Source organism: Mobula birostris, chromosome 27, assembly GCF_030028105.1.
Source record: "Mobula birostris isolate sMobBir1 chromosome 27, sMobBir1.hap1, whole genome shotgun sequence".
NCBI classification, from domain to species: domain Eukaryota; kingdom Metazoa; phylum Chordata; class Chondrichthyes; order Myliobatiformes; family Myliobatidae; genus Mobula; species Mobula birostris.
Genome location: NC_092396.1, coordinates 2013092 through 2026521, shown reverse-complemented (window position 1 = coordinate 2026521; position 13430 = coordinate 2013092). Strand labels below are relative to the sequence as shown.

At 37.8% G+C, this 13430-nt stretch overlaps 1 protein-coding gene across 8 annotated transcripts in view; it reads left to right on the top strand.

Moving 5' to 3' along the window:
- The first annotated feature begins 362 nt into the window (after positions 1-362).
- LOC140188520 (protein polyglycylase TTLL10-like) overlaps positions 363-13430 on the top strand; it is a 171638-nt gene continuing 158570 nt past the window's right edge. For 6 of the 8 annotated variants that reach the window (XM_072244875.1, XM_072244877.1, XM_072244876.1 and 3 more), the window contains exon 1: positions 363-436. The gene's annotated coding sequence lies outside the window, so the exon portion shown is untranslated. Of the gene's footprint in view, positions 437-5740; positions 5797-12006; positions 12056-13430 lie in introns of all 8 variants that reach the window. The other 2 variants (XM_072244872.1, XM_072244873.1) reach the window with 2 other exon arrangements.

Below are 13430 nucleotides of genomic sequence, written 5' to 3'. Positions count from 1 at the left end.
CCACAGTTAACTAACAAGTCAGTCTTCACATCAAAATTACATTCCACGGTGCAGCTGGAGATCTTTACACACAGTGGTAGGATTGCTTAAGATCCAGATTTAGAACGACCTAGACATTCTTGAATTCATCTGAACCTTGTCCAGGCGTTGGCTGAAAGGGGTGGGCACAGACGAAGGTAACACTGGTGGCTAATTGCTGGTATTACACAGGTGGGGAGCTGGTGTGTGCTTCGTTCTCTACATGTCTTATTCATAGTTTCCTTTCTTCCCAAGGCCTGCACATTGGTAATAATGCTGATGATTAACTAAATGAAGCCTGTAGCCAGGCAACCATTAGATGGGTTTTATATTTCAAGGGTTCAAAATGACCAGAGAAGCCACATTATTCACGAGTCGGGTAAACTGAGGGTTTCTCTTTGTGTTGCCTTTCTTGACGGTAAGATTACAGGTGTTACTTATTCCCATTCAAATTTTCTCCTTTTGCTTTCCTTGTACCCTCCCTAATTCTACTTTCCCATTCTAAAGAATTTTGTTTGGTATCTGCACACTAAACTTTTATGCTTCTTTTATGCCAACTATTTGCATATGATAAACATTCAAAACAGCTTTTTGTACATTCAAATCATTTACTTTGTTGAGAAAGTGTTTTGTTGGAGTAGTGAGTCACGTTCAGGAACAAATTCCCTTCAGGATGTTTTATTAACCAAGTTGGATGTCTTTAATCTCTAGTTATTTTGTATAATAAGTGAGAGAATAGTATCAGGGCGCAGATTCAACTAACAAACTTTTCTCGTGTTTCTCCCCATAATCCACATTTCTGTGCTATCACTGGTAAAGCTAGGAACATTTGTTACTAAACGGTAGAATGTTGTTAACATTTTTACACCAGTTAGACATTAATCAGAGCTTGAGAACTTGCGTGCTGCTAACATAGTCACTTTTGTTTTTTAATCATTTTTAAAAATTTATTTGAGTTCAAGAATATTCTTCCTAATTTGATGAATCTTGTGTAGTTCAAGGGTTAATACAGATGGGAGGTACTCTTTACCCTTTTATAGAACTAGGATTACAATGAAAAGCCAAGTACAGAAAGTTCCGGAATGAATTATTGCCCTCCGCAGTTCATCAAGCTGAACATGGCTTCCAAAACCAAAACTTTATGTGGCCTTTGTTTGAAACCTAGACAAATTCTGTTTAGTGCTGTTTGAAAAGGAAACCCATTTCCTTTTGATTTATAATTTTATTTTCTGCTAAAGCAATATGCAGAGTAGGGAAATTGCGAAAGTTATTAGGATATTCTGCAATAGAGTATATCCCCTCCAATTCTCCTGTTCCAGAAACCCTGATTATTGTTTGTTTAAAATAGACATTAAGTACCCTGAAAACAATCCAAATATTTAATTAATATAGCGTAGAAATGACAGAAAAAAATAGGCACATTCAGTTACTGTTAGTAGTTACACAGTAACACAGATGACATTGAACAACCTTCCTAAAGTGGACAGTACAAAGCAAGGCAACATCAAATTAATTTCTTTAAAGAAAGGAAAGATTTGAGAGAAATGTTTATCTTTAGGGGGTGTTGCCAGATGGGTGGAAAACATCCTTTCTTTCTTTTACTTTAGTTTTCCAGTGGTAACTGAACATTCGTGCATTTGGAGCCGCTGGTTTCCAACTTGTTCCTTTCATTTTCACTGAAGCAGTCAGTTTGCAGTTTTTTATAAAAATTGCTCATCTGTTTCATATCCTGGCTCTCAGAATTATAGTCAAAATATCTTCCTTCATACCTGGATCTTTGAAATGACCATTAGTGTAAATTTCTCCTTATTTGTTGAAGCTTGAATGAATTGTTATTGTTCCAAAGTTAATTAGTTTTCTTTGCACAAAGATGCAAAGAAAATAAATGCAGAAATTGTGAAGGGAATGGATAAACTAGATTACTCAGGAATAGCTTTTTTGATGAGTCTGGATTACAGTCGCGTTTGTGATTACGTTTAATTTGTTCTGGGTAATACGTTGATATTAACTGGAAGTCACCATGATCACAAATGTTAGATCAATTGATATGAATGTACAAATGCAGGATCAGGAAATATAAGCCTAATCTAGTTTATTTGTTCTGAGTTCCTTAGCAGGGTTTAACAACTAACCATCATGTATAGTTTTGTTTTATCTCTGATATCAGTGACAGAGTTTTGTTTTGGTCAGTTGTGTCAGGAATTAGGACATCTTATTAAACATTACCCCATTCTAATTATGGAAATTATTTCTTACAGAAAAAAATAACACAATCTCTTTTCACAGCTTAACAAAATAGTATAATTTTAAATCATTGTTCTTCCAGTAAAATATGCTTGCAGGGGATGTGTTACAAACAGTTGAGGGAATTTTTTAGTTTTTAAAGAAGACAATCAAATGAATTCAGTTCTATGTTGCTTAAGTTGCTCTACTTTTGTCAGTTATGATATTTGAAGATGATGTGTCCGTGTTGCTGTGATGATATCTTCAAGTTTATTTTCATTACATCTATTGAGCTGTTTTTTTAGGACATTTTAAGTAATCCCCAAGTGTATATTTTATTAATATAAACATTGGTTACCTGAGTATCTAGCTTATTTTTTAGATAAATCTCCAGCTCTATGACACTAACAAGCATTTTAATGAACCAATGTAGAAGTCTGCAGTTGCAGATTAGCCAGAATATTATGTTGAAGAACAGTTCTCACTCAGCTGACCACTTTGAAATAGATATTTTAAAACTACTTGAATCTTTCCAAAGGTGATTTTTAAGTTGGTGGAAGTACTTCTTTGTGTCAAAACTGGTTGTTAGAATGAATATTTTAATGTCTTTTAAGAACTAAGTACTAATTTGTAATATCCATAGAGAGCATTTTATTGATTTGTATATGAAGAAGGTTTGAAACACATAAAAGTGGTCCTTTTAACAACCAGAATCAAACCCATTTTATTGGTTATTTCTGATTAGATGCTCTGTTCATCTGAATGTGACCCATAAATCAATAAAGGTTGAAAATGCTACAGACACACAACAGGTCCATCAGGGCTAGTGAGTAGATCAGACTTTCACCAGGGCTGAAAAAGGACAATAACTAACAGCTTGGAACTGAGTGTGATTGCGTTCTTGTTTGCATTTTAGCTTCCCTGAAAATCTTCAACTTTTCTTTCTGTGCAACGTCTTTCAGTAATGCACCTGACAAGTTAGAACCAGTAATGTTGTGGGTTTTTTTTGGTCTGATAGTAGAGCTGCAGACTGAAAAGTCTTCATTAATTTGTGGTGTTCAGGAATACTGGAAGCCATTTTGCTGCTCCTTCCACAGCTGCCGTACAAAATGGTGGGATTAGCTCATGTCCCTGGAACCACAGGCAGCAGATGAAGTTTTTTTTTGTTTTTTTGCCTTTTTGCTTTAAGATTTAAAAGAGTTTGTATGAGAATGACTCTGCAAATTCTCCGTCGGTGGAAGCCTTTAGCATAGTATTTCATTCTAGGTTTTATGTTCACCTTTTCTGAGTGCTTTCATTTTCGACAGAAAACAAGTGATGTCACCTCCTGAGGCACCAAATCTCTGCCTATTTGGATCATGTGCAGTTACATAGCAAGTCAAAGCTTGAGTTTTAAATTCAGGCAGACTTTTCACAATGCAGCTACAAGTTTGTAAACCTTCATGGCTGAAGTTCCTGGTTTACTGAAAAAGAAGCTTCATAAATAGAGGTGCCAGTTTTTTTCCCTTAATAGAATAGGAAGGGGCTGTAGTAATCTATAGGATACATTGACTAACAGAATTTAAACTGTTTTAGAACAGCTTTTAAAAACTCATTGGCATATTATTAGTATACATTGGTAAGGACTCCTCACCTTATGTTCTCGATATTTATTGCTTATTTATTGTTGTTTTTTTTTCTTTTTGTACTTGCACGGTTCGTTGTCTTTTGCGTCCGAGTTGCTTGTCCGTCCTGTTGGATGTGGTCTTTCATTGATTCTATAGTGATTTTTTATTTACTGTGAATTCCTGCAAGAAAATGACTCTCAGGGTGGTGTATGCTGACATATGTGTACTTTGATAATAAGTTTACTTTGAACTTTCATAGTGGGTCAATAATGAAATTCAGAATAATACCACTTTTATATATTCAACCAGAAAGAATTACGTTTAAGTATCTGTGATATATCTGTATAGTATTGATCATTTTTCCTTTTGTAAGTGTGTTTGGATGCGTAAAACTTTACTGTGAAAGCACACTGATACTATTTTGAACCTTCTAATATCAAGATGGTTTATAAGAGAAATTGAACTTTTCACTCGTAGTGGGCGATGTCTGGTGGTAGAATTGTACCTATAAGATGGTGAAAGTGCTCAGTGGGAACTGCATCTGTACGATGATGAAGGTGTTCCTTCATATGAATTTAGAAACCTCTATAACACGGGTTCCTAGACTTTTTTATGCCACGGACCCATACCATTAACCAAGGGGTCGGTTGGCCCCTGATCTATAAGGTCACCCCTAAACCTCCTATGCTGTAGGGATAAAAGTCCAACCTCTTCACATAACCCAAGCTCTTCAGTCCTGGTAACATCCTCATAAATCATTTTTACATTCTCTCCAGTTTAATGCTATTCTTCCTATAGCAGGACAGATAGAACTACATGCAGTTCCCTAAATGTGACCTTAGCAATATCTTGCAAAGCTGTAACGTAATGTCCCAACTCCTGAACTCAGTATTCTGAGTCACCACCCCATCTACCTGTGTTGCCTCTTACAGGGAATGGTGTCCCTGTACCACTAGGTCTCCCTGTCCTACAGCGTTCCCCAGGGCCCTGTCATCAGCCCTGCCTTATCTTATCAAATGCAACACCTTGCATTTATCTGAATTAAGCTAATTTGTTAACTTAATTTCACTGGAAACAGAGGATAAGGAGGGCTGAGTTTGTTTGAGGAACAGGGATGATAAATTTGGCATTCCCATAATGGACTGTCAACAGAAGCTTTTTAGTCAAAATGTAAAACTTTATGAAATAGTGATTGCAAGCAAAATGTGAATCCATGTCCAATAAAGACAAGGAAAATGTATACAATATCCAATAAATACAGTGAAAATTTAAACAAGAAACATAAAATTCACTTGAACCAAATTATTTTGAACAAAAACTTGATTTAAATGATAAGAAAGTCAATGTACTTAATAAGAAACACAACAGTGTAACAGAAAGAAGAAAATGGCATATTTAGCAACTTAGAACAGAAACGTGTAAGAAATGGACTTTGTTAGAAGTGAGGACAGTGATTAGAACACACTTTTATACCCTTGTTACCAGCAATTACTTTGAGAATGGTTGCTGGCAAAATGAGATTGAAAGAGTGCTGGGGAGTTATTGCCATCTTACTGGGCAGCATTGGATGTAACGTGTATTCTAATACTGCCTGGTAATGATGACAATGGCTTTCTGATTTCATCGGAGAAGAATTCAGTACAAACAGAAGAATAGAAGTTTCTGGCTAACAGACTCAGAGGGACCAGGTAAAACTCAGCAGTTGGTTTGAAAGTTGAAAGAATTGACCATTTATTATTTCATTCTTATGTTAGATTTTCCTTAATGAAGGGGCGATGAGTGTACTTGTTTCACGTCTTTGCATGATCTCTGTAATGTTGCATTGATTTTCAGAGTACTGTCTCAGTAGTTCTTCAGCTGAGTGGCACTGTTAACACTGCTTCCTTTCACAGCAAACTCTCCCCAGCCAATAGGATGTGAAAATGAAGTCATTACTTGCATTCGTAAGGTAGGGCATATTTTAGCAAGTTTTGTAGACTATCATAAGGCTACCTTTCTGTGCTAAAACAAACTTATTAGTAAAATAACAGAACATGTTTTCATTTTGTCACCTTACAGCTGAAAGGAGAAATTGCTCAGATTTTTTCACTAGGATGATCTTTCATTCAGACCATCCATTGATCTTTGTTTCAATTCAGAATCAGAATCAGGTTTATTATCACCAGCAAGCTTTAATTTTGGATTTATACAATGAGAAAAATAAAGTTGAGAGGTTAGGATTACTCAGGAAGTGCAATTAATAAAATGCAATTGAACATAATCTAATTTATCGAGAAGAATAGCTAGCTTTTATCGCTAAAAGTAGGGCACAAATCCAAATTACTCAGGCAGAAAGAAGGTGATAATGAGGAGAAGAGGAAATAATGAGCAGGTGATACTGAGGAAAATTAATGAATGCAATCGTGAATTCCTGGAATAATGTTTTCTATTGTGGCTCCACAAATTGCAATTTCAACCAAATCGTTGCAATCGCTGTATTTTGGAGGAAACATCATAGGGCTGAGGTAATATCCCATACGAAATGAAGTTGCTGACTACTTTCTTGTACAAGTAGAACATCACAGTACAGGCCCTTCAGCCCATAATATGAATTCTGCTCTCAGTCTATGTCACTCACTCTTGTGTCCTTGACTACACAGTTCAGTTTCTCTCCCAGATTATATCAAAGGAAGAATAGGAGATCTGTTTTTGCTTTAAAGATATTATTTGAAATCATTGTAATTATGGACAGGTTGTAAAGAAGAACTTGCATTTTTCTAATACACTTTTCATTTCCTGGTTATAGCATTTCAAGCAGTGAGGGATCTTTTGGGTACGTGTTGGAACGTAGGTAATGATACAGTCAACTTGGAGATAGTAATCCAGCATCAAGCCGATGCTGCCTGAACCACCGAGTCCAGTGTTTTGTTTCTTGCTGGGGATTATATATTTATTTATTGAGATATTGCTCAGAACAGGCTCTTCCAGCCCGTCGAGCCACGTCGCCCAGCAATACCCTGATTTAACACTAGCCAAATCACAGGACAATTTACAAGGACCAATTAACCTCGTAACCGGTACTTGCTTGGAACTGAAGCACCAGGAGGAAACCCACACAAGGACGGGGAGAACATTCAAACTCCTTACAGGCACAGCAGGAAATGAACCCAGGTTGCTGGTACTGTAAAGCGTTGTGCTAATTACGACACTACCACGTCACCCCCAGCAGTATTATGTACACAACAATAACACGATGTATTTTTTGGAGATTTGTGTTGGGAGGTGACCATTGTTGGAATTCCTCGACTCCTCAAGATAGTGGCAAAAAATTCATCTGTTCCACCTAACTGAGCAGGCAGGATCTTTGTCAAACATGTCACCTGATACACAGCAATCCCTCAGCTGCTCCGGTATGACAATGTGCTGGCATGGAACTAGAATTTACAACCTTTGCACAATGGAGCAGAAAGGAGCATCCAGCCCATCATTCTACATGATTATGGTGAACCTGCACTAGGCCTCAACACCTCTGCTACACTCCTTCCCCATTTCCTCAACTCCCTGATCTTTCAGAACGTTACCTGCCTCCTCACTGTGATCTACCCTCTGACTTCTAGGATAGAAAATTCCAGAATTTCTCTGCCATCTGCAATTAAGATATTCCTATTCACCTCTGTTTTAAATCCCATCCCTTACCTAGTAACTATATCTTGTCATTCAAATCTCTCACATGGCTGGCCAGCAAGTCCTTTTTTATGTAAGGGGACCAAAATGTAGAAAGTTTTCCATCAACACTTGTACTATACTTCTCTGTTTCTGGACTCCAACCGCTTTGTAATAACAGCTAGTCAGTATACCTGCCTGCTGGTGTTCAGTGAACCATCCACACGAATATGTATATCTCTCAGTATTCATGGAGACAAATCTAACATTTTCTAATTAATAAATTCTGCATGTGTCTTCACTGGAATTTGAGTATTGATGTTTAATTGGTATCAGAACATGAAATATAAAGATTAAAATAGGCTATTAAATTGTACCCTAAGACTATGACAGATCTTTGAACCACTTCCTTGCATTAACACCATGCCCCTTGATACCCTGAAATCCAAATATCCATTGATCTCTGCCTCGATGAATGTGACATCAGAGTGCCCTCGGATTCTGCATGGAGAAATTTCTTCTCTTTTATGTCCTGAAAGGCTCACCCTTATTCCAGATACCTCAGGGAAGATTAGAATGCATTACCCCTGAATACAATTTTGTACATTTCAGTGAAATCACTTAAGGATTGCTTAACCTTTCTTCGTATGACAAACTTGCTATCCCAGGGATCAAACCAGTGAACATTCGCTGCATGTTCTTTATCACAACTACATCCATAAGACATAGGAGTGGAATTAAGCAAACAATCCATAGGATCGCCATGAATCAACGATGACTCGATGGCACTCAACAACAACTGCTGAGTTTACCTTCCATTTTCAGTCATCTATACATTTTCTCACTGCTCAGACCGACAAGACTATCTTTTGGTAAACTGACCAACTTTCACACAATATTCCAGATGTTAGAAACTTTGAAGAGTCCAGTGGACTTCAAGATCGAACAACATCGGAAACTAAATTTAGCTGCTCTAGCTGCTGCAGGCATTTTCATTAAATTAAATCTCTGTCATGGTTAGCACAACAATGTACAGTACAGAAGACCCAGGTTCAAATCCCGCCGCTGTCTGTAAGGAATTTGTACCTTCTCCCGTGACCATGTGGGTTTCCTCCAGGTTCTCCAGTTTCCTCCCACAGTCCAAAGACGTAGCACTTGAAAGATTTGCACTATTTCTCCTGTTCCCATCTTTCCCCATATTTTAACAATCTTTGCTATTTCATAGAACTTCCTTGTGTCTATAAACACAGACAAGATGCTTGACTCTGCATTGTGGAATTATTCTTTGAGTTGGTAAATGATTAGAGGAAAGATGAGGGGGAATTATTTCCTCCAGAGAGCTGTAGAGATCTGGAATTTACCATCTTCAAGGGAATACTTAAAAATGCTTCAATGTATATTTGAAAAGGCATGATTTATAGACAAAATGCTGGCAGAAAGGATCTCTTTCCAGCTGACACAGCTACAATCGCCTTGTTGAACTTTCTTATTTTCCTTAATTAAATAATTTTAGGAGTTCAAAACCGTAATTTTTTTGTTCTCTGTTATGTAGAAGATCGAGGTCAGTAGCTACACCATTACATTGGTGAAGATCATACAATGCAAAACAACACAAAGCAAAAATATTGAACTAGTTTTTCTTTTTAAATTACAGTCAATAACAATACATTGGAAAGCATAATTTTATCAGAGGAATTATATGTGTACGAATTGTGAGACATGTTATTTTAAGACTTTGAAATTACATATCTTGCTCCATTACATTAGAACAGGGTTCGCAAGCTGGGGCCCATGGACCCCTCAGTTGATAGTACTGGTCCATGGCATAGAAAAGGTTGGGAAGCCCTGGTTTAGAATGAACAATAGTTGTTCAATTTAGTAAAATAATTCCTAAAAAAGATAGAGTATTATGACGCTAATGAAATACAATGAAGATATTGCGTCTCACAGTCCCAATCTTTACCTTCGCATATTTTGAGTTTGCTTTTTAAAGTTAGCCTCTGCAACTATCACTAAATTGAGAAGTGCAGTGTTACAAATGGTAGTGGTTAGAGCGTCACTGTTACAGCTTGGGGTATTGGAGTTCCAAGTTCAATTCTGGTGTCCTCTGTAAGGAGTTTATACATTCTCCCCGTGATCTTGTGGGTTTCCTCCCACATTCCAAAGATGTACTGGTTAGTAGGCTAACTAGTCATTGTAAAATTATCCAGTGATTAGAGCAGGGTTAAATCGGTGGGTTGCTAGCAGTGAGGCTCGAAGGGCCTGTTTCACACTGTATCTCTAAATAAAAATACAATTACAGAGAAGAAAGGCATTCCTCTGGCTCTGGTCGAATGCTGGTCCTCTGTGAGCATCTTACTAGGCAGTGCTGGATTGCATTGCTAGGTTCTAACACTGTCTGGTAACGATGTTTAAAGAGTGTGCCACAGTCAACAGCCAATGAATATAATTTATACATTGATGGTAGCAAAATCTTTGGATACTGGGATTAATTTCTAGACCTGTTGAAATACTCAAAATATTCGTACTGGAAGTCACACTATGTGCTGTAATCTGTGAGGTGAGACAAAGGTGCTCAGGAACACATCAGAGTTTTTAAAAATAATTAATGCAAGATCTGCTGTTCTCAGTTCTGCAAATATAACTTTCTAAAGAATTTTCTGCACTTGCATTTCAATATACTGGAGTTCTGTTAAAGCGTGTTTGAAGACAGCAGTGTTAATGATTTTCTAACACTTTCTGACAACCTTAATTTGTGGAAGTGAATGTTCCCTGAAGCCTATAGACTTCTGGTAGTCTTATTTGAGTTTCTTGTTATAGGACATCGGGATGGTGTTCCTGAGGACTCTCGGTCCCTCAGTATTTGAGTTTCTTGTTATAGGACATCGGGATGGTGTTCCTGTCACTGAGGACTCTCAGTCTATACCATATCTATGGATGACTCGTTTCATACCCCACCCTCAGGTCACTTTTAAGACTTTCCCCTTTTATTGTAAACCAATGCCCTCTAGAATTAGACTCTCCTACCCTGTGAAAAAGACTGATTATGAATGTCTATAAAGTCACTGCTCAGCCATCTTCACTCAAGAGGATCCAGCCCCAGCCTGCCAAACTGCTTCTCATAACTCTAGGCCTCCATCCTGGCAATGCCCCTGTTATTGAAGTACAGGCTTGACCAGTTATTTGATTTGCTGTAGGAAGGTAAGGGTTTGTCAGGAAATAGAAAAGTAATTCAGGGGTTTTCCACGAGGAACCTTATCTACATTTCCCCCATGAAAGACTCACCGATCTCTTCATCATCTGAAATAAGACCAAATCTTCCAGACCAGAAGGACCACTATTCCCTTCATTGTAGACATTTCACAAACATTACTTCATAATCATTTTAAAAGAGTTGTAGAGAAGTAATACTGGCTAATACTTAAACCATCTCCCCTCTTTTATCCATGCACCACTCATCCAAGAACCTGCCTTCTAGGAATCAAGAGGCTGCGTGAGTACGATTTAAGTTCCATGCATCTGATGTTACTTGGGTGCCGCATGAAATTCCTTCTTTTTGTTGATCAAAAATTTGTGAGCCAATAATAAAATACTGTTCACAGTTTGACCAACTGTAAAATATTATATATTTTGTTTGTAAGACGAACAAATTAGTAAACTACTGGTTCAATTCCTCATCACAGAATGCTTAAAAAAAGACGTGATACTTCCCTTGAAGCCCACTGCACACCAGTGTCCAACAATAAAAGGTGAATTACAGGCTGGCTTTTTCTTTTCTAGTCTAAACCCTGCAAATCTAGACCGGAAAGAACAAACAGGTAGAGAAGTATGTCTTGAGAAATATATATTTCTCCATATAAATGGTGCTGTAAATTAAGATATCTGGAATTATTAATGGTTATTAATGGCTAAAACTATTTAGTTATGATGTGAAATTATTAATGGTTATTCGTGACGCTAAACTATTTTGATTTGTTTGAAAGGTAATGAGGGATGAAAAGTAATTTTTCAGTAAAACATTTGAATTCTTTAGCACTAATTTCTGGAATGAAAGGAAAAGAAATGTGTAATATCAGGAAATGTGGTACACTGAGGTATTCTCTTATTCAGATTATAATTGCTAGTTGACGTAGCCAGTGGCTGGTTAATTCTTACCTGAAGCATTTCAAAGGGATTGTTGTCTCAAGGTGAACACAGGAGACATTAAACAGGTGAAGGTGACTAATACATAGAATGATTACCAATAAATTGAAGTTTATTATCAGATAATAGGGAATTTAATACTATTACTTTTTATTCTACAATAAATCTGCCACGGTAAGATTGGAGAAGCAATTCATCACTGGAATATTGAAATTTCACCCCAGTGGTGAATTCGTATGGGATAAGAACTGCAACTGACTTTCTAAGGCAAGAAAGTTATTTTTCCAAAGCGCTATATTGCAGGATCAGTCAGTATAAAGTGCCCAAACTTGTTCTCACTTTTTAATTGAAAAGAACAATATTCTTTCCACAGGAGACTCCACCTGTTGTTAAATTGTGTGAAATTAATAATCTGCATGAAGGTAAAAGATTAACTTGTCTACTACATTATTTGTTAAGGACATAAGAACATAAGATATAGGAGCAGAATAAGGCCATTTGGCCCATTGAGTCTGCTCTGCCATTTCATCATGGCTGATCCATTTCCTTCTCAACCCCAGTCTCCAACCTTCTCCCCATATCCCTTCATGCCCTGACAAATCAAGAATCTATTAACCTCGCCTTAAATATACCCAATGACTTGGCCTCCAGAACCACCTGTGACAACAAACTGCACAGATTCACCACCTTCTAGTTCAAGAAATTCCTCCTCATCTCTGTTCTAAATGGACATCCTTCTGTTCTGAGTCTGTGCCCTCCGATCCTAGACTCCCTCACTGTAGGAAACGTCCTCTTCACATCTACTCTATCTAGGACTTTTCAACATTCGATAAGTTTCAATGAGTTCCCCCCGCCCCCCCATTCTTCTACTCACACAAGCCAACGTCTTGCAGTAGGGAGAAGGACGGGTGCTGAACAGCAGGTGTAAAAATCCATGGAGAGGAAGGGGGCCATTAAAAAAGCAGTTAGAGTGAGTTTGGATGGAAGCAGAAAAGCAAATGAGATGTGACAGAGAATTCAAAAGTGCATAGTTAAAGTGAGCAGATTTCTGATCAGTGAACAGTGAAGTGGAGATAAGCACATTTACAATTGTTTTTCCTTACTAACTAAACAGGGGTGATCGCCAGCACTGGCAATTAGCAACAATAAGCCCTTAATCTGATTTTAAACTCCAAGTAGAAATTTACTCCCATTCTGTAATGGTGAATTCCTGATGGGGGTACAATTGCAAGGCCATACGGAGCAGGGAGTGGGGCTGATTAGACAGAATGTTCAAAGGGGCCTGCACAGGCACAAGACAATGAGAGGTCATGGAATCCTATTCCTGGAACAGTGGAGCGGAGAAAAGTGCCCTTTCAATTACCTCAGCCCCCAGACGCCTTTAAAATGGTGTCATTGAATTTTGTCTCTACCCCCACCCCCAGCAGTTTATCACCGATAACCACAGTCCTCCGTCTCGAAAATCCTACCCTTCTGATCTCCTTCAAATTTCTCCATTCTCACTTTAAACGTGTGACAGCTAGTTTTATATGCCATTGCGCTGGGAAAACGATTCTTAACTATCTCTCCTATCCACACTCACACAATTTTATAAACCTCTATCAGATCTTCCCTCTGCCTCATTCATCATAGTGAGAGAAAGCTCAGCCTATGTAATCGGTCCTTACATTTACAGCCCTCCATCCCAGGCAATGTGCTATTGAGTGTCTTCTGCACTCTCCCGAGTTTGCTACCACACCTTCTCCTAAAGTGGTACCTGAACTGTACACCATAATCCATTACTCATGAGAATGGAAT